This window comes from Phalacrocorax carbo, chromosome 3 (genome assembly GCF_963921805.1).
Source record: "Phalacrocorax carbo chromosome 3, bPhaCar2.1, whole genome shotgun sequence".
NCBI classification, from domain to species: Eukaryota; Metazoa; Chordata; class Aves; order Suliformes; family Phalacrocoracidae; genus Phalacrocorax; species Phalacrocorax carbo.
This window is the reverse complement of record NC_087515.1, coordinates 50,244,574-50,270,403: the sequence shown is the minus strand read 5'-3', so window position 1 is coordinate 50,270,403 and position 25,830 is coordinate 50,244,574. Positions and strand designations below refer to the sequence as shown.

The 25,830-nt window shown below is 39.6% G+C and overlaps 2 long non-coding RNA genes across 3 annotated transcripts in view; one reads left to right on the top strand and one right to left on the bottom strand.

The window, feature by feature from the left end:
- Positions 1 to 25,830, top strand: part of LOC135312549 (uncharacterized) — a 184,111-nt gene that overhangs the window by 96,756 nt on the left and 61,525 nt on the right. The gene's annotated exons all lie outside the window — the stretch shown is intronic.
- Positions 1 to 25,830, bottom strand: part of LOC135312550 (uncharacterized) — a 44,870-nt gene that overhangs the window by 5,956 nt on the left and 13,084 nt on the right. Inside the window, exon 3 of one of the 2 annotated variants that reach the window (XR_010372131.1) lies at positions 5,040 to 5,535. The exons of the other annotated variant lie outside the window; for it this stretch is intronic. This is a non-coding gene — a long non-coding RNA (uncharacterized LOC135312550). Of the gene's footprint in view, positions 1 to 5,039; positions 5,536 to 25,830 lie in introns of those variants that run through there. 2 annotated transcript variants of the gene reach the window in all.

Here is a 25,830-nt window from a genome sequence, read left to right as displayed (position 1 = left end):
GTCAGAGTGCAGGTAAGTTTTGCCAGGTTATCTTTCTAAGCAATTAATACAAGAAAGTTCACTGAGAGTTTTGATATCCTGGTGTACGTATTCCTTCTTCAGTTTACCCAGATCTGTGCTGTAGATTGGTGATCACAAATTCACGTGAGATGAGATAGGTTCTGAATAGAGAGATGAGACGTCCAACACGTCCGTGGATGTACTGGAGGTTCCAGATGCTTTCCTCTGACCACATGCTCAGCTGTGAAATTGTGGTATTAATGTGGTGAGGGCTGTGTTCTTCAGCTGAGGTCTAAATCAAGGCTCAGGTTACTTTTGGAGACACAAGAACCCAAAGAGCCGCAAAGGTCTGTCAAATTAATATTTCATAACTGGCCTTCTACTTACCCAGACATCACACACTATTAAAATTGGATATGCGTCATTCAGTTCCTGAGTGAATTGTTGTGCATTAACATTATATGCTGTCCTTTGCAGTGTTCCAGTTCAGTGTAGCTTCTGTTTCATCAGCGAAGTAAAGATTTCTCTCTCTCTACTTTTCTGTTTGGTCTCATAGATATGTACATATAAATCAGTATGCATATTTTTGTGCATCTATTTTAATAATACAAAACAGTTTGTAAATAATTGCGCAGTACTTTTGAAATAAGGTACAAGTGACTTGCCATTATCACTATCTTTATATTTTAGGTATGTCTTGTACATTGTTTATGAAGAGAAATACATTGTTGAGGTAACCACCTCAGGCAGGAACAGTCCTCTCTTCCTTCAATTTTTTCCTCCCAGTCTGTTTGTAATTGCACTGCCCTAATCTGTGAGGGAGTGAGATGTCCCACTGAAAAGCACTAACACCTTTTGATTTCCCTCTAAAGGTAATATTGTGTTTTTGTGAGAGCTGTCAAGTTTTTGGTAGGCGGACATTTAGTGCATGTGTCAGCACTACAGTATTGCAGCTATTCATGTTAGAAACTCAGAGGTGCTTGTTTAGATGCTGAAGGCAATGCATTAGGAACTGATGGTGACTGATTATTATCCAATCAGTTCCTGATGCAGTATCTGCGACATCAAAAACTCTGCAGTGGTTTTGGTTACCTCCTAGATTTTTTTTTTTTTTTTTTGAAATTTTAAACTTCAAGTGTTGAGGCTTAACAAGGCCAGTATACTAGGAAGTGAAGAAGACTGCTTAATTGCACCGCTCAGTTCTTTAGGAAATTTATACCTTTCTTTTATGTAAGTTCTACTGAGAATAAATATTACCAAGAATCACTCCAGGCAGCACTGCTAGGGAGCATTATACACCTTATACAAGTTTTACTTTATTCAGAACTGTTGTTTGTTGGTTGAATAGTTTGACACAAGCTAGTCAGCAAGCGTGTTCTCAAAAATGCAGGAAATTATGTAGGTTTGCAGCAGGGCGAGTCTGTAAATTCACTAAGTGTTCAAGTTGTGAAATTCATGAGAAACTATAAGCTTATGTCAGCATGCATGGCAGTGTCTTGGCAATAAGAACTACAGAGCTAATATTACTCTCCTATTTCTCACACATTTTCTGGATCTAGAAAAAACACTACATTTGAAAGGAATAATCCAGTTTCAGACCTGAGTTTTGATAGCTAGCCTCTGTATTTCCACTGGATGAACATGTGCCAGGTATGCCTGTCCATTTGCTGTAGATGTTACTGTACTGAGAGCTAATAACACACGCACCATAAGCAAGATGTGGTCATCACAGCCCTCAGATATCAAGATTTCTGCTTTTACCCGCTTCTGTTTGAAAGAATGCCATCAATGATTTTGGAGATAGTTGGGGTTTGTGTTTCTGGAACAGGCCCATAACGAAATAACCTGGAATGTGTCTGACTGTAACTAATTTAATGAAGTTGCTGTCCTTCACAGAGGTGCCCTGGCTACGTCTAACCAGCAGACCGAGGTTCAGTGCCCACTCACGTTGCTGAGGTGAGCTGGAGGAAAAGCTGTGCATGCCCTGGGTAAAGCACTGCTTCAGCTGTGATGCACTGATGTGGAGATTCAGGTTAGAGCTCCCTGTAATGTGCTGCAGCAGAGGCTGATACATCAGCATTGTCCCTGTGTCTCTGATCTGCCAACTGTTCCCACTCTGTCCAGTTCAGAGTGGGTCTCACACCATAGATCAGTTCTAAGATGTATTTATTTTTTGAAATTTTTTTTTAAATTAAAAGCAGTGTTTCCTGAGTTTCAAGGCTGAAAATTAGGCCTGATTGAACAGTAATGGCTAAATCTGTGTTTACCCAGCGTCTTGTTATTTTTTTCTAACACTTCCAAATGCATTATTTGTAAGAATGAGCAAAATAAACCTGAAATGAATCTTCAGATGACAGCCTGTTCCTGTCAACTGTTAAAAGTGTCACTCCGTAGCTCTAGCTGCCAGTGCATGACTGGAGTACATGCTGATCTTTAGAATTGGGTTCTATTCAGTTCTTCACAATGTTTTTTGTGAGCCATATATAAGTTCATAACTCATTTTGTTACTGCTTCCATGGCACAAATGCCATGCAGTCTGCTAGGTCTGGCTGTTAAAATATTGTCCAATCTGTGTCCACAGTGAGCTAGATATTTTCATTAACTTGAACTTTGGGTGTGGGGAAAATAAATGCTTACAGTGAATAGTGGAATTGAAGAACTCTTTCCAGGGGAGAACAAACCATGTCCAGTGACATCTGGTGACTAAGGAGAGTGATAACTAAGTCCATAAAAACATCAGGAACGAACCACACTTTTACATCCGAGGTACTTTTGTTAGCATTTGCTGAGGTAGAAATAGCATCACTTTGTCAGGGCTGTTTCAGATAGTGCACTTTTATCTCAGAATTATTTTCTTCTAAAATTTTGCAGGACTAAAAAGAACTTGCGTGATACCTTTTTATTTGTGGCTGAGCACTACCTTCTGTACATCAGAGCAATCCATCATTTATCAGGTTCCTTTGATCCTTAGTGTGACACGAGTAGTTTTTGGCAGACTACAGATGCTCCTTGGAATCTCACACGTAAATAAAACTTAGGGAGATATCTCTAAGGATTGGCCATCTGGAGCTTTCAGCCATAAAACTGTGGTGAAATGAATATAACTATTTTATGTGCACTGGCTATATATAATATTCCTTTCTGCTGGGTATCCATAGGCTGACTAAAGCCATCTAATAGTACGGGGAATCTTGCATTGATTTCTGCACCTTTGGGTTGGGTTGTAAGTAATGAAGTTGCAAGCACTGCAAATGTGAATAATAATTTTATAATTGTGGATAAAGAGCCAGCTTATTTGTTTGACAGCTTAAGAAAATTATTTGTGAGTGGCGTTTCATAGCAAGGAGGGTCTCTGCTTTCCATAATACCAAATATATGCTTCAGCGTAACAGGATTTGTGTTTGACTACTTGGTAGCTAGCTAACTCTAATGATCTTTGATATCCTGCCAGAGTCAGTGATGACTTTATCATGAAACTGTGATGATTTCTTAAATTAATGGGGTTGAATTCAAGACAGAAGATATTGCTTTAGTTTGCTTATTTATAATGGTATCTGTAATTAGATTTTAAATGTAAGTAAGAGCTAAATGAGAACTACATAAAGGTAGATTGTGCATGTCATTTTTCAAACATTGCATTAATGCTTGGTACCATAAATATGGACGTAGATATGAGAGCTGTGTTTCTTGAAATGGTAGGTAATCTTTTGTTCCTCTTCAGCATGTGAACTTCAACTTTAAAAAAGTTACAAGAACCCTTACTGGTTTGAGTTGGGGCATTACCAAGGTCATAAATGTGGGAAAAACTGATTGCAATTGTTTTGGGTAATGGAAAATTCAGTGTAGATGGTGGTTATGGTGGAACATGGATCTTTGAACTTGTGACAAGGCGGGGATAAAGTGAAAAGTCTGGGCACAGAACTTTGTTTATCTTAAAACACTCAGATGTGAAGGACTAAAGACAGAAAAACCATCATCTGCCCTACAGTTCAGTGCTAGACCAATGTCTTTAGAGGGTATTTTTACAAATAACATTTTCAGTGGGGTTGGAATGAGATGTGATATCCGAAAAATTTGTTAACCCAGTTAACACACAGATTATTCTACGGCTGCAGGATGCTGCAACAGTAAAGCTGGGAAGGGTTAGGAGTGTACCAAGGCAAGGTCTGGAGTTCAGTGTACCTAATGGTGAGAATAAACCACAAGGTTGATCTTCCGTGCATGGTGTGTTTCAATTTTGTGTAGTGCAACAGTATCTCTTGGTCCTGTAATTTAGGTGCCATGCAGATCTGCTAATCCATTAGAGCAAAGAAATTGCTGTGTTTAGCATAATCCCAGATACCACTGTGAGAGAGTTAATAACTGCTCACAGTTGCCAGCTGAGATTAAGCCAATTCACAGCCATCCAGGTTAGGCCTGCAAGTGGATTCATGTCAGCTAAGTTTCTTCCCTGAATGTCCTACACAGGAAAAAATGGCATAATTCCACAGACAACACCTGGTACTGTGAAGATCTGTCATTAAAACATTTAGATTCTCTGTGCCTCTTCTCTGAGAGAAGTGTTATTAAGCAACTCCATTTGTTGAACTGAGGCCTAGTTTATTCCGTGATCTTTGGCATGCCCCAATCTGCATGTGAACTGATAAAGCAGACTTGTTCTTTCTGGTTCAGCCTCTGCTTATTTGGCTTCTCTTGTATAATAGAGAATACAAAAAAATACAAATTCAAGGGAACTCTCTAACTACTGAACAAAAACCATTTATGTAAAGCATCTAATAATGATATGCGTGTTTCTTCAGCTCCTTCCACTTACCTCCTTTTATGCTCCTGTAACTCTACTGATCAGTGCTTTCAAACCAGGGTAGCACATCTGAACTATAACCAAATCCTGCTTTTGTATTTAGTCATTACGGAGCTCTGTCAGTAAATCTCATGTTTAGAAATAAAATGCCAGGACTGCACACAAGAACAGACAAGAATCAAAGAAGTAGTTGGGTGTAATTGAGACATTTGATGAAATTGTAAGAAGAAATGTAGATATTGAGAGATTGTTCTGAAAAAAAGCTGTAAGAAAGTCTCCCGCTGACAGAGGGGCAGACACTGGGGCTGCAGGCGATTCCTGGTGAAATTCCTGGTGAAATCTTTACCCTGCACAAGCCTTCCTGTGTGTGTTTGGATCAGATGTTCTTGCAAGGTTGGGCCACTTTCCTTACCTTGCATATTAAAACAGTGAGACCCAGAGAATACAGCCTGTACCATCACCGATGTAAAGCTGTTGATTTGTCTCTGGGAGCAATCCTGTGCATAGTGCAGCCTTGGAGCATGCTGGCAGGGGAGCGACTCAGAAAATCCTCAGGAAAACCAGCCTTCTACTGGAACAAACCAGAGGCAGGCTTGGCAGGTGGTCTGATTATGTTTGCTTAGCCAGTTCAACAGTATTTGCTGGACAAAAGAAGGCATCAGGTGAAACAGAAAGTCCTAAACAAAGCTCCATATGAACACAGACATGACCAGGCTTTCTCATCTGTTGCTTATCTGTGAAAGTGGAGAAAAACTTGGGACCAAAGGAGAAAGCACAAGAGCCAGAAGGCATATATCTTCTCTTGGTTCTTGTATGGGAGGCTACTAAACACAACACTACTGAGAATTCAGATTTCTGTGTGTTTCTTTTGTAGTACTTAAACTGCTTCCCATTGGTGACAAAAGAGTTAAAACCATGTGGGGTAAATTCTTGTAACTCCTCGTCTTACTCAGTTGTTTTTGGCCTCTACCTTTTTCTTGTTGCCATCCCTGTACACAGTGCTAGCTATCATGCAAATGCAATTTTGATATGGCACTGAAATCAGTCAAACAGCGGTGAATGGAGGATGGCTGTTTGCAATTTTTGTCATTTGAGCCATTTCGGCATCCAAATATATGTTGGTAGAACTTCTGTGGAACGAAAGGCTCCAAAAGAGCAGGAGGCGGCCATTTCTAGGCAGGAACTTAGGCAAGCCTTACTACAACATGGTGTAAATAGATATAGGTTAATATTATGCACAGAAGGTACCTGCATAGGTTAATGTATTTCATGGAGCAAATATGCATTTTCCATTTTCTCCCTTCTAGCTTCGCTATGAGTGAGAAGATGTTCCAATTGCTGAAAGATTTGGACTACCTTTCACTTTTTTATGGTGCATAAAAACCTTATGGTAAAAGAATGTTAATCTTGCTCTAACGTGTGTAATCCTGTAATTTAAAATCTATCTCACACCGCAAAGTCACAGAGGGGACAGAATAATCACACAGAGGCAACCTTAATTCTGGCACTTTCTAATTTTTCATTACTTGACACTTCAACCTCCATGCTCTTTTGACATAGCTTTTGCTTTTTTTTTTTTTACGTGGATGTAATAAGATTATGAAATGAGTGTAAGAGTATTTAAAAAGAGTTTAGAACTTCCAGCTCAAAGATCAAACAATCAAGCCTGATTTTTTTTTCATACTGTAATTTGTAGTGAAAATGTGTAATGGAAAGTTCAGACATAATGAAGATTTTGCATGCATTAGAGCTGGATAAATACTAGGTCGTGCTTCAGTTCTACATGTTGCAAAAAGTAAAGAATCAGACTTAAAAAAAAAATCAGTAGCCAATAGATAGTCTTTGGTCAGTATTTGAAACCTGGGCAGCCCTACAGGAAAAGAGATCTCTAGCAGTTGGTGGCAGCCATCACGACGTTGACTCAGTGCAGCTCCAGAAAAGTTACCAGTGTCCATGTTACCCTCACTGGTGGCAAGTGTTTAAGAACTTACTTTCTTTTTTTGTAAAAAGGGATTTTTCACTATGTGCTTTTTAATTTTCCACTATTCCAGTATGCTGGGTTCAAACTAGCTCCCTAGCTTTAATGCTGGGTAACAATTTTTATATCTTGTTTAAAAGTACTTGCTAATAAATGGGTAGATGGAAATAGGCCGTTAGAGTGAGGATGAAAGGCTTCTGGAGGAATCCCACAGAGAATAATGAAAAAACTTGTATTGATTTCACTGGGGCCCAGATTTTATCTGCAAAATAGTAAGTGCACATTATTGGCATTGGTGTAATTACTCCAGTTTTATGATAAGATCTTGAAACTTGCAGAAAAATTTGCTTTTCTCTTTCACGCGTGGTATTTTTTTTAATACAGTGGCAACAGTCTGAAGATAGAGGTGTGAAAGCATAGGTAATTCTGGCAGTATGACAAGATAAATGTTTAGAATGATGTCAGCAACTTAAAACATAGAAGATGAACCAAAAGAGCCTCCTAATCAGAAGAGTAAAAAAAAAATTAATATAAAAATAATCAAGGGAGTAAAATTTTAGATTAGCCTAGAGTGATTATGGCATCAATTTGAGCCAGTTCTTGGAATGAACCTTTGATTTCTTTCTCAGGGCTGGATTTGCTGGCATAGCTTCTCTTTGATACATTTCTTTATGAATCTCAATGGATGGGCAAGTTACATATTATTCATCAACAGCATTTTTTGAAATGTGTGGCAGCATATTGATATCTCTGCAGGGTTTGGGATGACTGAATAGTTGAAGATGGATTTAAAATATTAGAGTGGAATAGTCAGAAAAATTTAAAAAAAAAGGTACAAAGTAGCTGATGTTTTTATTGCACAGCACATTTTATGGCTTATTGAAAGAGTCTCTGAGAAGACACAGTAGACAAGAACAAGGTGGCTTTATAATTTATAAGGGTCTGATTGGGGAAAGTGTGTTGGTTCTGATTGCAATTCTGCCTCCAGTCCCAGAAGTAATTTTTCAGCCTTGAGTTGAAACAGTCATGATATTGAAATGAATGGGGCTTTGCCATTGTTTTGAGTTATTCCAGGATATCACCACAGTTTTTATTTGCAGATGCTGACATGCCAATTGTACCTGGATGTGCAATTATCAGCCATAATCTTGGTAGCTGCACATGCTTGCCCTTGTCATTTGTCAATTAACACTTGTTTGAGAAGAATAGATTAAACTCATACCTTTATTTCAGTCTATGTAAATTCAAATCGAATCTAGAATAAAGGTGGTAACTCCACTGGAAGAGGAGTGTTTTACTGGGAAGTGCTGGGAACTGGAAAGTCACATCGGAAGGCTGTTGTGCAGACAAAGTATATATCTCTTGTAAACAGGGAGAACAGAGGAGGTGTAAAATGAGGAAGTAATAAAAAAGTGTGGGAATCACTTTGGAATTAAAAAACATCCAGGCGATCCTTTTCAGCAAGGGGTGGAGTACAGCTGCTGGATTTTGTGGAGTTTTGTGACAAGAGATCGAACCATTCCTTTTCCCTGCCTTGATGTCATGCTCTTACCTGTTCTTCTACCTAAGTAGTATTTGCTTTACGTGCTGTCCTCCTGGAATAGTGCCCTTGCACTTGAAAACACCGTCTTCTCTGCTGTTCCCTTCCCCTGGGTCTAGTAGCAAAGCAGCAAGATGAGAGAAAGAGGCAGTCTGGCTTCCCCAATGCCCATAGTAGCTGAGGTGAAACCTAAGGGACATCCTTGCAGTCCAGGTATATATTTGACTTCCCAGCAGGATTGCAAGTGGAGATGACGGGCCTCCAAGTGACAAGTGTTGGCTAAGAGTCCTCTAGGGTAGCATTAACTAAGATCAAAGTCTTTAACTTGCAATCCAGCAAAAATTATGATCCTGCTTGCTTCTGTTTTCTTGCATGAACAGCTCAGCATCACCATTGATGTCTTTTCATGCCAAGTTGTCCTTCTACCCAGCTTTTATATAAGTTTTGTTCAGGTGGAATGGATTTTTCAGAAGTCTATCTTCTGGAGTATGTAGGCACAAATTCCAGTACGCAGTCACTGGGAAGTGAACTGGGCACATTCAGTTCAATGTTATGTTAACTCAGAAGCACTGAAGAGGGTATGTGTGCCTTCAGCTTCTCATGAGCTTTATTTGCATCACCTGTATTGTCCTGTTAAAACTACACACTCTTGCCATTGCTACACCATGTAATTCACAGTGTCATCGCCTTTCTGAGAACGGTGATGAAAATGAGGCCTTGTGTAGGTATGGCATAGGATTATTCTTGTGCACATATGAGCTTTTAGGAATGCATTTCTGAGAAGGATTGATGCCTTGATGTTTCAAGAACATTCAAGATTTGCTGCCTTCCTAAGCCCTAGTAAATATTTGTCCAACTATTAACCTGTTGAATGTCATTCAAGTAAGATGAGCTAAAACTTCCCAAAAATCAGATAATTCTAGGAATATTTTAAGTGAGAAAAAAAGTTACTTCTCCATTCATGAAGGCCTGCATTGCTAGATATTTTCTTATCTGGGAAAGAGATGTTTCTTTCAAAGTGACTTACTCTTGCTGCCGCTGTGTCCAAAGCTTGATTTTAGAATGTTCATCCACCAAATCTCTCTTCAAAGCATCATCATTTAAAAAAAGCTGAACTCATCGAGCACTGCATGACCTAATCACCCGTGAAAGCCGGGTTCAGATATTCAGGTTCAGTTAACAGTAGGTGTAGCCTATTAATGGAATATTAAGCCCTCATAGTTGAACTATGACCTGTAATAACTTTGTCCCATAGCATACAGATGTTAACAGTAGTTTTCCAGTGTTCAGTAGGTTAATTTATGTAGTTTTTATGCTTTTGTTTTCAACTTTTGGCTCATGAAAATTATTAAGGAAAAAAGCTTACAGTCAGCTACATGCTATTTAGGCAATTTGGATTGAATTCAGCTCAACTCAGCAGAGGTGCAGAAAATGAAGAACTGTATACTTTATAATTACTGTGTATGAAGATGCCAGATTGTAGAATCTCTACAGGTAATTGTGAGATTGCTATAAAGACATCACATTTGCCTGCAGAGATTTCCCAGTCTGCGACTTTTATCCAGGTTGAAGAAGAGAGAGAAGTATTTTCTTTCTACTAGTCCATGTAATATTTTAAACTGAATTTCAAATAAGATGTTGAAGAAGGTTCTGTTGTTGAAAGACCAGACGTAACTCCTTAGAAGTTTTCAAGAAGACTAGATAACTATATTGATAGTAATTGAACTTTTGTTTGGTTCTGACATACTCTACCTTCACAGTCTGTGTGGTTTCCCGTCTTCCAAAGGCTGCGTTTCGGATGCCTCACAGTCACCTGGGACTTGATATAGCTGAAACTGAGAATGCCACCTTTCTTCTAAATGTCTGTGAATGAGTACTTCTTGCCCCTGACCCCGCTACTTCTTTTTTTGGTCTCTGCTAGAGTGACTGTAGTTTTCCCCTTTCTTTCTCAACATACATTCTGGTTGTAACCAAATGGCAGTGATTTCTTTTCTCTTAAACTTTTCTCTCTGTCCTTTTGTTGTCTAGTTGTTGGTGTTGGGAAAGAAAGGAGAGAACATTTGGAGAGTCTCCTCCAGTCATCATCAGCACCCGTTTGACTGCTGCAGCCACATGGAGGTTCTCTTGTACTAACCTCTCCCCTTCAGTTGATGTAATTCACGCCTTGCTTATGACTCTCCCACTTGTTATGTCTTGTTGTGCATTTTTACATTTAAACTGTGCATTCTCTGAGGCACAGATTATGAATAGACTTGTACTGTGCGGGTGTTTAAAAAATTAAAAATCCACAAACAAACGAGAGGAGATTAATCGTGGACTGTATAGTTTCTAACACTTATGCTAATTCCAAACAGTAAGCACAAGAAATGAAAAAGAAAAAAACCCCCTACTTTAACCTACTTTAATACTCTTTTTGTGAGCAGCAAAGGAGGCTATAAAAACCTCAGATGAATTTACTCAGTTCTGGTGCGGAGCTTTCATTTTAAGAGATTTGGTTTTGCCAATGCTAAGTGATCCAAAGAATTTGAAGGATGAGGAACAGATCTTTGGTGTCTTTTGCTGTGAAAAATCTTTAATGTGCTTTAGAAGGAGCATAAAGGCCACTATTTATTTCCCTTTGTCTTTTGGAAATGAAAGGATGTTTTGTACCAAATTCTTGAAAAATCCATCCAAAAAAGTCTCCATAAGGTGTGACTCACAGTGACTGCTTTTACAGTATAAACAAATGAAAAACAGCTTGTGTCCTTGCTAAGCAGATTATCAGGAGAGGTTGAAAAGGTTCTTTCTAGAGCACAACTAATTCTTGTAATTTTTTTGTAAAGCTAATGGAGCTCTAGGAAAGTGGAAATGAAGACAGAGCATGACATTTTCCCCTCACCACACCCTTCGGTATCAGAGAAATCAGCCTGTATTTTGTAAAAAGGAATTGAGGTTATGGAATCTTGGTTTCACTGTGACTTTTACGTGTTTATTCTTTGCATTCAGCCTATTGGTTAGCTTGTACTGTCTGTTCTGTCCCTGCACGTGTGCTGCCCCTTCTGACAGCTGCTGGGGAGGCTTTGCACAATGAATGGAGGTGCATGATACCTGCTCTGCACAGCATCATCTCACTGCAACTTTTAATATAGCCAATAATAATTAATTTTTGTATAAATGTATAAGAGGGAAAATCCTTTCCTAAATACCAGAATGAAACCTTGCTTCTGTTGCTGTTACTGAGAGCTCTGCATTGACTGCCTGGGATCTAGGATTTGACTCTCTTGTTTAAAACAATCAGACAAAACCCAACTGACAAAACCTGCAAAACACCCCTGTTTAATTATTCAGTCTCTTCTAGAAACTAAGGAGTATAATCAGCCAAATTCCATTGTAAAGGGAAATGAAAATTTGGACTGAAAACTGTGATGCTGTGTTTCAAGACAATGAAATTAACTAGCGTGCATCTCTGAAAAAATTGATATTGAGCTGGGAGACCAGTTTGTAGCAGCATCCCTCTGCATCCCTTTGATGTAAGGAAAAAAACTGGCTTTGTATGCTGATTCACTCGTAAGCACAAAGAATAACTTCATCCTCAGGCTTGAAACTTCCAGATGTTACAGTTAATTAATAATGTCGCTATTTGCCACCTACTGCCTTGATGTTATTGCATTAAAAAACCCATCATCCTAAAAGTGCGGAAGACAATTGTATGCATTTAATGATGAGTCACTACTGATGGGTTGGTTTTAGTATCTTTACTATTATTATATTTCAGTTTATGTTGTAAAATGCCTGTTCTTCTGTCATTTTACTCAGATGTACTTCTGGCAGTGAGGAGAATAGAGACTTGCATAGGGTTTAGCTGGTGCACTGACTGTTATTTCCCGATGATCTACAACAATGGCTATTCGGTAACAGCTGGGCCATATCTTCTTTAGACAAAGCCACTGTGGGGCTGAAACCTCCCATTGCTGAAGCATAACTGTTTCCCTGGTAACGGTTAACTAGCACGTGTTTTATTGTTTCAAACTGCTTTCCTAGGGTATTTGCAGGTGGTAGAAGATGCTTTCTTAAAGAGGGGTCATAACCTCATGAACTTTCAGATGTCGCAACAAATTGGGGGACAAAAACGTTTTTTTTTCTTTCAAATGGATTAAGTAAATCTTATTATATAGCCTTCGCGAGACAGATGTAACTCACAGTTTGATTTTTAGCATTATATCCAGATGCTGATACAAGCATTTCTGCTGTCAAAATTTTGTTTTCGGAATGTGAATTAAGACCATATTCCAATAAGAAGATTTCAAGCAAACACAGTAAGAACATGCAGACGTTAAGATTACTGTGACTATCTTTTGTCTTGGGTTTATTTAGCCGTGGTTTGTTTCCCTGTATGGATTTCTTTTGAATTTGATATTTCAGTGATTTATCTTAAAAATGCACTTGGTTCTAACAGAATTCTGAGGTTGATCTGTTAGATCTCAGGATAAATACGAAATTATTTGTGAACATGTAAAGGATGGTGACAATGGAAAAACCGCTTGCTTGGTATTTTAAGTTGGAAAGTATAGAAGTGTAATTATGAAGCACACATACATGCAGGGTATGCATTTGTACGCCTATCAGTAAGTGTGGAAGCAGAATTTTGTAAAAAAGAATTACATCCTCATTCTTTCTTATACCAAAATTAAAAGTGCCTTAAAAATATACTTATTGCATTCATCCAAAAAATGTTCTGTGGTACACAGGAATGTTCTGTGGTACAGGATTGTTTGTTAAGAGGAGAAGGTCCCAGCACAAAAGGATGGCAAGTAGTAACATGGGACATAGTATAAAAATGTGGTTAGATCTTAATAAGTTCAGCAAAATCCATTCATAATCTAGTGGGATGAAGAGAGAGCTCCCTCTCCTGTCTGTTTGATAAAATTTATAGAAGCTATTTGCATGTTTACTTTGATTAAGGTATAAATAAAAATAATGTTTAAATGACATGCTGTGAAGCTCGTAATAAAAGGCTTGTATTTATCTCTTCGAAAAGAGTCAGTTGTGGTTAAATCTGACTCTGTCCTTTTTTTGAGACATTCTGAAATTATTCTTTTGCATTGGCAGTGTGAAGTCTGTTTTAAAAGAGGTACTGCGTAATAGCCCGCGACCCATTTTGTACAGTGTCCTCCAAACTAGGCACAAAACAAAGCTTCCCAAGTTTGTACAAGGAACTGTCCTGATTTCAGTGAAATTAACTCTCAGCCCAGCAGGCAGGTTCAAGTCCCCAGGATCGTGGTTAATAATTCATTCTTTGGTGTCTGTGGGTTGTGGTTTTTTTTTTGTATCAGGGCCTCATTCGTGGAATTTATTTAATGCCACATTTTATAGATACAGTTTTCTCAAAGGTACAGAAGTGGAAGGTGTTCCTAGGCTAGCCCATCTGCTCCCTTTGTTAGAAGACACATACCTAACTTGTAGCTTAGATACCCCTGGGCTGTGTGCCTTAGCTGTATCCCAGGCAGATGTGGAGAGAGTGGGGAACAAAGTTTCTGCTGCTTGCAGCTGAGCAGTTCCCAAAGATTTACAGCAGATACAGAGCAGTGAAGATTTAGAGGCTGCTGGTGACTGAATCATGTCATCAGAAGAAAGTGAATAAATCATATTAATACCTGGCTGAAAACAGTACTTCATTTACTGAAATGCAAGTGTGAATACAGCTATGCATTTTTTTAAGACTGGGAGTGTTTGTGGCTCTTTGTTAAAACACTGACTTTTCAGTTTGTGATGGATGTTTTCAGAGAAATTTGGGCATTCATGTATAGATGAAGTAGCCAATGCTACTCTTGTTTTATCTGTAGACTTAATCCAGGTTCCCTTCTGTATCTGTCCACGGCAGTGTTTCTACTTGTCTTCTCTCTGTTCTATATCATATCTTTGCTACAGATACTATTTTGTTACAGGTTGCTCAGTCTTTTAGTGAACATCTTGTGTCTGCGAGAGTCACTCATAACTAACTCGTGTATACGTCCTCAGGATGAAACCTAATGGTAAATGTGGTACATAACCATAGGGCTGGACAAGGTGTCCCTGCCCTGAGCCCTAACTCTCTGTTGAAGTCCCTCTCTGTGACCTGCCTTGGAACAGGGGAAAGGGCAGGAAAACAGCCTCTGGGCCAGGGCTCCTTGTGCTGCGCAGAGCACAGAACGATTCCACACAGCCTAAGGGATTTGCTGTCAGCCCCTGGAGGAGGCTTTGTAGGGAGCTGCGGGGAGCTTAGTACCTGGCTGTATTGAGCCCAGGTGACAAAAAGAAAATAGCCTGTTCCCTGGGATGGCTGTGTAGGTCTTTGAGTTTGTGCTGACAAAGGGGATTGGAATCTCAGCTTCTGCAGGGATACATCATACATGCCCTGAAGTGATGGGTGAGAACACTGTTCTTTTTTTTACATATGTTCCAGAAGAATATTGCTTAATGATTTCCTTCACTTGGGATCATGACTGAATTGCACCAAAACTAAATCAAACTGAATTTTTGGTCAGATACATTTCCTGTTACGATCTCTACCTAATATAGTAGCAGACATTTGAATTAGGGAGTGGAATCTGATCTGAGACAAGGTAAGGTAGGGAGAAAAGCAACAGGTTGTATGCTCAGCCTATTCCCTCCTCCCAGTTTTTTTTTGGGTGGCTTAAATAAATTAATACTTAAATTAATTAGCCACATTTCAGGTCTGAGTTTTTGCTTTACAGTGAAGATTGAAAGAAGAATGAAAGAATTATGCTTATTGTTCATTGCCTTCGTCAGAGCAAGTTTTTAATAATGAAACCAGGTAAAAACATTCTGAAACATACCGATACAAAGTGTCCTGAGCTATATTATTCAGGAGCATTACATTGGTTAGGGCTTAACCTTAAGATCAATGTGATATTAATTAGTACGTAATTATAGTGAGAGAATTTTTGACCACACACTTGTTCTGCTGCAGGTTATCTGGCAGCAGAGTAATCAAAATTAATAATCAGTGTGTAGTCACACTGCTCTGCATGTCTGTGACTCTGTTTCACTGTAAACCAGGCTTGATTCGTCCCTTCCCCTTTTAGTACCAAACTAGTTTTAAGTCTTTCATAAAACAACTTTGAATCCAGTTATAGCAATGACTCCACATTGAATTAATTATGTTCTGTAAACTTCAAAACTCAGTTAAGTTGTTTCATTTTTCATAGTTCTGAATAAAAAGCAAATGAGGCAGTGACAGAGGCTTGAGTGTTGGCAATAAAAAGGTTGTATTTTGCTGTATAATTACTATCTCATTAATTCTAACTGTTGAAGAGCAGCTGCTAACTGTTGGTACCAGTTTATGACTAAAACAATATTCTTGTTTAACAAATGAATTGACAATGCTTTCAGGAAGAAAGCATTAAGAATATTTACAGTGCTATAGCAATGATTAGTAACAGTGCCTGCCACATACTCACTGCAACACTACATTTACCAGCAAGATCCCCCCAGCCCCAAATGTAGAAGTCCAGACTTACCAGTAAACATGGGCACAAGCTGTTAACCTTTTATTTGTATGTCTCCAGACTTCGGTATTGCTTCCAGGTCTGCTCGCTAACATTTGTAGTCACTTTAGATACTTCTGTACTGGCATAGATGCTGACTGATGTGAGCTTGGAAATTACTTGAAAAGAGAATCCTGGTAAATGCTGCTTTATGCTCAGACTTTTCTGCCTTTGGTCGCAGTTTACCACAGTTGCTAAAGCCATCCTCTGACTGGGGCAGTAATCTAAGAGAAGATTAATTTTTCACTGATTGCAAAAGAAGGCAAATGGAGAGGAAGAGTTCTCTCCTTGCTCTCAAATCCCCTCTGAGGGCCGACACTAGCACAGGGGCACAACTTCCTAGAGTCTGGCCTACTGTGCCGCCGGCTGCTCCCAGGATGTCAGCTTCCAAGTTGTTTCTTAAATAGAAAAGCAAGCATCTGCTCCTCAAAAGTTTCGGATGCACCAGAAAGATAGCTGAGAATTACAAGTGAAATACAAGTTTTCTATAGGAAACAGCCTGGCAGTCCACACTCTTATTCACTTGATAAGCAGAGTCTTTTTGACAGTCCTAACCTTCTAAACTATAGGTCCTGCTGAGCCCAGCATGAGTCAAACGCTGGGTACCATCTGTCAGAGCTTTAGTGTTTGGGTTTTTTTTCCCCCCCCTCTCCTCTTTTACTACAATCTGCTAAGAGGGGTGCGGAATAGAAGTTGCTTTTCTACACTTAAATGAGAAAGTAGAGAAATTCAATAAGAAGCATTAAGGAAATCCTGCTGTTCTCAAAAAACTTGGTAGGCACTGAGCAGGAGAACAAATTATTCTGTGTTCCTAAAAATTTTAAAAACAAGTACATAACGTGCCTCAGGAAGTGGGGAAAAAAATCTGAAACCCAGAACTGAAAAGATGATTTTGAAAAACTAAGTTATATGAACCATGGTATTAGCAAGAGTTTTAAAGTGATGCACAGTTCAGAGGTTTCATCCGTTTTGCTAAAGAAACACTCGTAAAGCATATTCCAAATTTCCCATTGATGGACATTTAATAAGAGGAACTGGCAGAGAAGAAATGAGCCCCTGCTGCTTTGTAAAAGAATTACCAAGGGGATGTTTTTATATCTCATTAGTTTATATTCAGCCCTAAATTGGCACCTGTTCTGAACTTGGTCAAAATTTGCTGGAACTTTAGAGACACAAACGTCTATTTCTCTTTAACACATTACTAACAATTCATCAAAACAGAGGGGTTTGTGGGTTATTACAGCCATACATGCACATGTGGAAGTGAGAATATAAGACAAGAAATGTCCTGCCTTTCCAGTGCTGAGGGCCATGTGAGAAGATGTATCTGCAGTTACCTGTGTGATTCTGCAAGTGCGGTTGGCACGTCTGCATGGCGCAGCCAGGCATCCGCACCTCCTACCTGCACAAATTGCTGTTTTAGAGTTGAATTCCTAAGAACTGCAGCGGTCGCTAATACTTAGGAAAAAGGAGTGGAAAATTGTTTCATGTGGTTGATTTTTGAGCTGATTTTCTTCCAGCCTGTGCCTTTTAGGGTAGCTGTGGGACTGAGGTCATGTTATATTCGACGCTGCAGTCAGCTCTAATATGAGCTCCATACCAGAAACACAACCTGTATGTCACAGCCATTCCTAATGGGGACATTCAGCAGCTTTCTTGTCTTTTCTCCCACTACTTTATAAACTGAAGGAGGTGTTTTGACTCCAAGAAGCTGGCTCTGTGACTCCAGCTGGACAATTTTGTTGGCAGTGATCAGTTTTCACATGAAGTGATTGTAATCGACCATAGGAAGTAGGTACATAGTTGTGCATGAATTTTTGTTCAAGGTCTGAATTTTAAAAGGCAGAAACTCTTAAATATCTTAAACATGCCTAGGTCTCCTTTTACTGTATTACATTGTTCTACCTCTACTGACTGGCATGAGATAATTTCAATTTATGTTTATTTAGCAGAAGGATATGTGGCTAACTGTGAGCTTAGATTGAAAAAGTTCTAATGCAATTTTACTGTCTCCTTACAGGTTCTTTAGTCACAGCAATTCTATATTGCAATTTTAAAAGGTCAGCAGTGTGATTTTAATAAGTGTTTGATTCTAGTCTCATTGCAATTTTATACTCATGCAATTTTGCTTAATACACTGGCAGGCGCTTGGGCTGGCAACACAGGTGGGCAGGTGATCAGCAAGATTCAGAACTTGGATGGTCACTTTGTCTCTTGTGAGAAAGGTCATTAAAACGAACCCTTTGGGCACAAGCAGGTAGTCTACAAAACACTGTTGTGGCATGTGCCAGAAACAGCTTAGATAAAGAAGGGACTTTAAGGGCTTATGCGTGGGCAGTTGTACGTGTAGGTGTCATCTTGGATGCCAACTATTATGTATGATTTGAACAATAGCATGGGGTGATATCGTGACTTGCCTAATATTAGGAGGTATTGTGGTTGTATGTAAAGTACATACAACCATACATAATTATGTACATAATATGTACATAAAGTACATATTATCCTTCCCGAATTATTATCATTCTCCTTGCATATGTTTGTTGGGGTAATACATGGGGACAAACCAGAGCTGAATCCCTTTGTTCGTGGTGCTGGGTGAACACCGATTAGTAGAAAGCCCCTTGCCTGAGGAGCTTCAGCCTAAGCAGGCAGGGCACACGGAGAGCAGGAAAGGAGAGGACAGAGAAAGAACACAATACAGACAGTGAACGATGCGTTACCAAAAATGTCCAGCCAAAGCTGATGTTGTTAATTATATTATGTTGTTATCTCACCATTAGCCTGTACTTTTTGCAAGTGATGGAGTGTAAAGTGTGTGTTTTCCCATCATGTTATACTGCTGCGTTAGCATAAAAATGCTGTGGTAGAGCATGATTCTGTGGCTGCTTACTCTCTTCAATGCTTGCTGAGCAACATTTACATTTATGTATTTCCTTTTGCCGTTAACATCTTTAATTAAATGTACTATATGCTGGATTGTATTTCTAATCACAAAAGTGCTTTAGGCCACGTGTCTTCCAGACAGAGCCTTGCTAGTTCTTTAACTGTGAGAGAGTATGACATTTGACAAGATCTGCTTTTAAAGATGTACTGTGAATGTGCAATGAAACATCTCCAGGTAGACAGCTATTTCAGAGATGGTGAGCGAAAGAAATAGCTTTTTTTTCCCCCCTCCACATGCACCGCAGCTGCAATAAACCAGAGCACCTGTTCTTTGCATATTCCTGCTGGTTTGTGCTGTTTGTATCTGCTGCCAGTGGGGTCCCAGGAGAGATACAGGAGCTTTTTAATGGAACCAGAAAAGCTGGGAGTGCGTAAGATGTGCACTTTCACAGCAGTTGTCTCTCTCTTCTTAGAATGACCACAGTTATGAGGTCAAATCAGATACTTTTGATGTAATTAATAAAACTGCATGAGAATTAGTTACACTTCAGCATGCCAGACTGCATTTGTGAGAAAGCAGAGCTTTTCTAGTGAAGTTACTATACTTTGTGAGTGTCACATTATTCAATTTGTAAAAATTTATGTTAGTATTTTGAAGCACTGAAACCAGTGTAGCAGTCACTCTGGGATAACCAGTAATTTGTGGATATTTAGTAAGTGGCATTTACTTTAATAAGCTAACATTTATATTCCATCAGGATTACTAGAAGGTGTGTATGAAGTGTTCATTTTCCTTTCTTGGCAGACCAAAGAGACTTTAATTTAAAATAGTTATTTAACACAGTGACTTGTGTTGGCAAAAAGGATGACATGCAAAGCAGAATATTTTTATTCCATGTTGTATCTCAGGTGATACAAATGCTATTACGCTTAACATTATGTCTGAACTAACTAAAAACTGATAAATAGATGTGATTTTAAAAACAGCTTGTTCTCTCCTTTGTTGCATGAGAAAACTTTCTATACTGCTGTTGCTCCAAAATGTCTTACAAACTTATTGGCTCAAATGATTGGTTTGACACAGTCAGTTTTGGTTCAATATAGAGTGAGTCAGTCTACAAATATAAGGTTAAAGCACGTAATTTCTAATGAAGGTCTAGGCTATTTGAAAACTATAAGTTCACAGCAAAACAAAGCAAGCAAATGTATCAAAATGGTAGTACTTTATACAGATGCTAGGATGGTAAGGAAGTATGGGTTGGGTGAGTGAGGTGGACAGAGAACTGGCTCAACAACAGAGCTCAGAGGGTCGTGATCAACAGGGCAGAGTCTGGATGGAGGCCTGTCACCAGTGGTGTTCCCCAGGGGTCTGTGCTGGGTCCAGTCCTGTTCAACATATTCAGCAATGACCTGGATGATGGGATAGAGTGTAACCCCAGCAAGTTCTCTGATGCTACCAATCTGGGAGGAGTGGCTGATACACCAGAAGGCTGTGCTGCCATCCAGCAAGACCTGGACAGGCTGGAGAGCTTGACCGAGGTGAACCTCATGAAATTCAACAAGAGCAAGTGTAAGGTCCTACACCTGGGGAGGAACAGCCCCAGGCACCAGTACAGGCCAGGGGCTGAACTACTGGAAAGTGGCTCTGTTGAGAAGGACCTGGGAGTGCTGGTGGACAAGTTGACCATGAGCCAACAATGTGCCCTTGTGGCCAAGAATGCCAGTGGTATCCTGGGCTGCATTAAAAGGAGTGTGGCCAGCAGGTCAAGAGAGGCTATCCTCCCCCTCTACTCTGCCCTGGTGAAACCACATTTGGAGTACTGTGTCCAGTTTTGGGCACCCCAGTTTAAGAAGGATGTGGAACTGCTTAAGCAAGTCCAGCGGAGAGCTACCAAGATGATCAGGGGGCTGGAGCATCTCCCTTATGAGGAAAGGCTGAGAGACTTGGGTTTGTTCAGCCTGGAGAAGACTGAGGGGGAAATTCATAAATACGAATAAATATCTAAAGGGTGGGTGTCAGGACGATGGGACCAGGCTCTTTTCAATAGTGCCCAATGACAGGACAAGGGGCAGTGGGCACGAGTTGGAACACAGGAAGTTCCACCTCAATATGAGTAAAAATGTCTTTACTGTGAGAGTGACAGAGCAGTGGGACAGGCTGCCCAGGGAGGGTGTGGAGTCTCCTTCCCTGGAGATATTCAAAACCTGCCTGGACGCGTTCCTGTGCCCCCTGCTCTAGGTGTCCCTGCTCAAGCAGGGTGGTTGGACAAGATGATCTAGAGGTCCCGTCCAACCCCTACCATTCTGTGATTCCATTATGTGGTAGAAGCACACCACTGGTATGTTTTCAGTGTTGTAAAATGTAATCAAGTGATCAAAATCAGAAGGGAGACAGATGAAATAAAACATCAATAACAGCTAAACAGATCTGCATTGTAACTAGGGCTATGAAAGTAGCCCTATTGACTGTCACCCTAATGGACTCTTTCTTCAACAGTGGCCTGTCCTTAAATTGCCTTGCCATTTAAGGCAACCTAAAGAAATCTTTCTTTCTTTGTAAGCCTGACAGTGTATGATCATCATGCTGGCCAAAAATCCACAAACTATAGCATGGGTGTCTTTGCAAGAACAGCAACACAAAAGCAAAGGTAGTTTTGGACTGTACATTCCCTGCTCTACCCTGGGGTGCAAAAGGAAGTGAAGCATGCCTGTTATTTTGCAGTGGAGGGGAGCGTTACTGGGAAGCTCTCATATCCTGCTAATCTCTAGGCTGTCAGCACTGGATCTTTTCATTTCTTTGGGGCTGTGGGCTGAGGAAAGTCCACACAATAGTCACTGTATGTGTCGTGTTTTCTTGAAGGACAGTGCAGTTTGCAGCACAGATTCCAATAGGTGGCAGTGTATTGTGTTGCATCAATCTTTTTTTCCCACCTTCATAAAAAAGGATGGTGAAGGAGATGGTGGCAATGGAAAAATTGTGGATCAGGGCAGCTTCCTGTTACCTGAGCTGTATAATAATAGGGCTGCTGAGGGGTAGCATGTCACTTCATGCCACTTTGTGCTCTTCATGCATCTGCAGAGGATGTCAGTTGATTTCATGAGAAATACTGCTTTGACATTAGTTTGAATTATTTTACTGTTGCCAGATCTCCTTCCCCATGTTGGACAGACCCATTTAGTGGTTATTATTTATTACTATTATATTAGAATTGTGGAAGTCTCTTAGGCTTCTCTTTAAATTTTAAATACTCTAGGAAAACCTAACTAAGTCCTGATCCCATAGCCATTAATTTTAGTGGCATAACTGCCATTGATTGAGCGAGCCTTGAGGCCTCATGCTATATATAACAAGTGATGTTTTTAGAAGACACAAAGTGAAAATGTCTTTTCTGGAAAAATACTTGTGTGTCTTTCTCATTTTAAAGCTAAAATCACACCTCAAAGTTGACTTGGAAACTTGCTGAGTCAGTTTTTGTTTAAATATTAAAATGAATTTTAAAAATCCTTTTAGATTGCAGTCTGCATATATCCCAACAGATATTTCTGAAGTGCACTAGAAAAGGAGAGTTTGTCTTCATTTGTAAAATCGTTCAATGAGTAGATAACAGAACCTTAAAATTTGCTGTCAGAGTAAAATACGTTTTCATGGCATTTATAAAGTACATAAAATAGACGCCTGTCATGTAGTATCTTCTCTTATTATATGTATCACTTAGTCGGGCGTGCTTTCTGGGATTGTAAACTTGCTACATTTTTCATGCCAGATGACATAAGATTGTGTTAGAGGTATTGGATGATTAAATTTACATATGACTGGGGGAATTTACACTTATATTTGACTTTCAGTCTTATGCAAATTACTAGCATCCAATTTGGCAGAAGTAAAATTACTGACCTTTCAAATGTTCATTTGCCTTCAAGTGTCCAATGGGATCAATACAGACATTGCTGTCTATATTTTATACCACTGCATAATGCTTTGGAATAGTTTGAGTTCCACAGTTCCTACTGGATACTGGTAGATATTTTTCACTGCATCTCAGGAGTTACTTATTTCTGATAGACTTCTACATTTTTTCATGCTTTGTCTTCCATGAGTTGCTTAGTCCTCTTTACGAAAAGTCTCTCTTTTACTTGAAAACATCCTTAATTAAATAATGGTGAGATAATTTTCTTTGCTTATAACTTCAAATCTTGTAATCTTCTCTGGAAGGGTCTAAAAAATTAAAGTTTTGAGAATAGACTTCTTCAAGTGGTCTCCTTCCAATAGCCTGAAATTCTCCTTAATATTTTCAAAAAAAACTCCTGGAAACAGGAGCCCATTCTACTTCACTGGTAAAAAAGAGCCAGTTTCTGGACCTCAGTCATTCAATACACAGTTTCAAGTGACATATTTGGCACTTCCACGCTCCCTATTGGAATTTGATAAAGATGATGGAAAAGACATTTTAACAATTTGAAAAAAATATTAGTCATCTCATCTACAGGTAGTTGTGAAATTGGATGAGTGTAGTTATCAAAACAAAGTGTGTTTCATCTGACTTGTTGTACCCAACTAATATCGTATTTCATGGGGTGGCCTAGAGAAAATAGACAGTGTCTTCTAACAATTCTGTAAGTCCCTCTTTCATATACCCTATTTTGACCTGATGAACCTTTTATTGAAGTTTAGTCAATCTTCAATTCCAAACTTGCATTTTATTGAGTTGAGTGGTCCATACGGACAGAAAGGCATTATTTTCCCAAGAAAAGGGGGACTAATTTCTGAAGGAGCTATAGTTACAAAATGCTTTTTTCAGCAGACAGAAATGCTGAACATAATGGTTACACCATTATCTACTTCAGAAAGACAAAAAAAGGATCTCCCTTCTCTTAGACAAACACGTATCTGGCAAAGATGCTAATTTCTACATCTGACCTTCCACAAACACTAATGCATTCTGCAGGGCAGACTTTAGGCTGATACAGATTGCCCCAGTTCCATAACAACAGCTTTGGCAGTACAGATCAGCTGAATATCTGCTTCAGCATACTCAGTTTTCATCTAATGTACTGATTTCTTACAATTTCCTAACTCAAATAAGGCTGTATGTTTTTTGACAGTTACTGTTTAATAAAAGCCCAGGCATTAAGAACAAGGTTGAAAAGGGAAAATCTGCAGAGAGAGAGAGAAGGTGTGTCCATATCCAGCAATTGACTAACACATTAGATTAGAAACAGTAGTAAGAGTGCTCTTACCGGTCTTTTATAAACTCACTGTCTTTCCTGTGTTAACAGAGCTAAATCCTTTCAAAACTTTTTCTGTCAATAACCTCTGATGCCCAGCTTTACTTCTGTGAATCTCTGGACGTTAATTTGCCATTAACAGCAATGTTACCTGATAGAACACAAGATGTGCCAGAGTGAAATAAGAGGAGCAAGTTATTAACACTTCAAGGTTGACCCACCCTTTATCCCAGAATTCGTTCTGTATGTCTTCTTATTGATCTGACTCATGCAGCTTTTTGTCACCTGGGAATTAACAATTCAATGTTTTATTTGACCATTTATCTCTTTAGCAAAACTGTTGCAATCTCTTTGACCTTTTAAAATGTTTATGACAAGGTGTTTGCAGTTAATTGTGCTCATAAAAGAGTATAGCCCAGGTCAGGTCTAATATGTGCAAGGAGCCAACCAAGACTTCTTTACGAAAACATGCTATGCTATAGCGCATTTCATTTGTTTGCAATACAATTAAAATAAACAAAAATTTCCCAAGCCAGGAGGACTGGTACTAGGGACAGGAACTTGTCCTAAGACCACAAAAATAACACTGCTGTATTCTCAGTTCCTGCTTCTTTTGTGGAGGGAAGCGCCAACTGAGGGTAGAAATTATCTGAAACTAGAATTGCGTATTAAAACTGCAGTTGGTAAGTAGGTGCACACACGTTTCTTGTCATTTGCCTGCTGGGGGAACACCCACGTTTGCATTACCTAAGCAGTAATTTTGCTATTGCTGTGTGCCATTTAAGTCTGTATAATGGAGAGAGCATGGTATACTGGGCTGAGACTGACAGGTCAAGCCTGTCAAGTTTGTTACTTCTGGCAATGCCTTCCCATAATCACCATCACAAGGTGTCCTAACCCTCTAACCCACGTCCTCAGTTACCACATATCTCCAACACCTTCCAGGCACAACCTCGCCCAGTTTTCTGCAGGTACCTTGCTCCTGCCCATAGCTGCGGACAGAGGTTATGGTCCCTGGACTCTTTCTTCTGTGCAAAAGGGCATGTTCCAGGTAGGGAAGACAATTGTAATGCTTTATCCCAGGGCTGCAAATGCATGATGGTAGGGGGAGCAGCACTGACCACACAGGGACAGGGCTACAGCTAGAGGACTCTAGAGCCATGCAGTGCTGCAGATTGGGCAGCCTGGGGATATTATTCTAATTTCTTGTCCTACAGCTGTCAGTGATGCATGGAGGTCAGTGCAGCCCCTGTCTCAACCCATACTCAGCCCCTAGAAGAGCCCGTCTCACTCTGTTTGGCAGCACAGCTTATGATGTCACTTCAGGCACCCCAATAAATTGCTAATCTGATATAAATCTGTATCCTGCCAGTAGAATTAATGAGGTCACCCTGATTTCCTCAGCCGCTGCACTGGTATATGCCTCCTACCTTGTGTGTCTGAATATGACAACCTGGGCATGCTCAAAAAGCATTAAAATTATGTAGTAAGACACTGTGAAAAAAGTGAGTTCAGTGGCACAGCTGTGTGAAATTTCACGTAACAAAACAAAAACCTCACCAATACTGATACTGTGAAGATAAAACCAGCTGCTCAAGAATCCTTGAATTATTTTCTTACCTAGTAAAATATTTTATTGTGTTCATAAGTGACTAACTCTGAAAGTCTATTTTTGCCATGCATGTACTACTGGTCTCATGTTACCGGAGTAAAGTGCAGCTTTGTGGCTCCTCCAGCTGTGCATTTCCCACAGCTAAGCGAGCACATGTTCAATGTACTTTCCTGTAATTTTCAAGGCCTCACTTTAAATGATAAGGCCTGAGGTGCTTGGCTTATTCACATCTGCTCCTTTCCTGGAGGTCAATCAAACAGT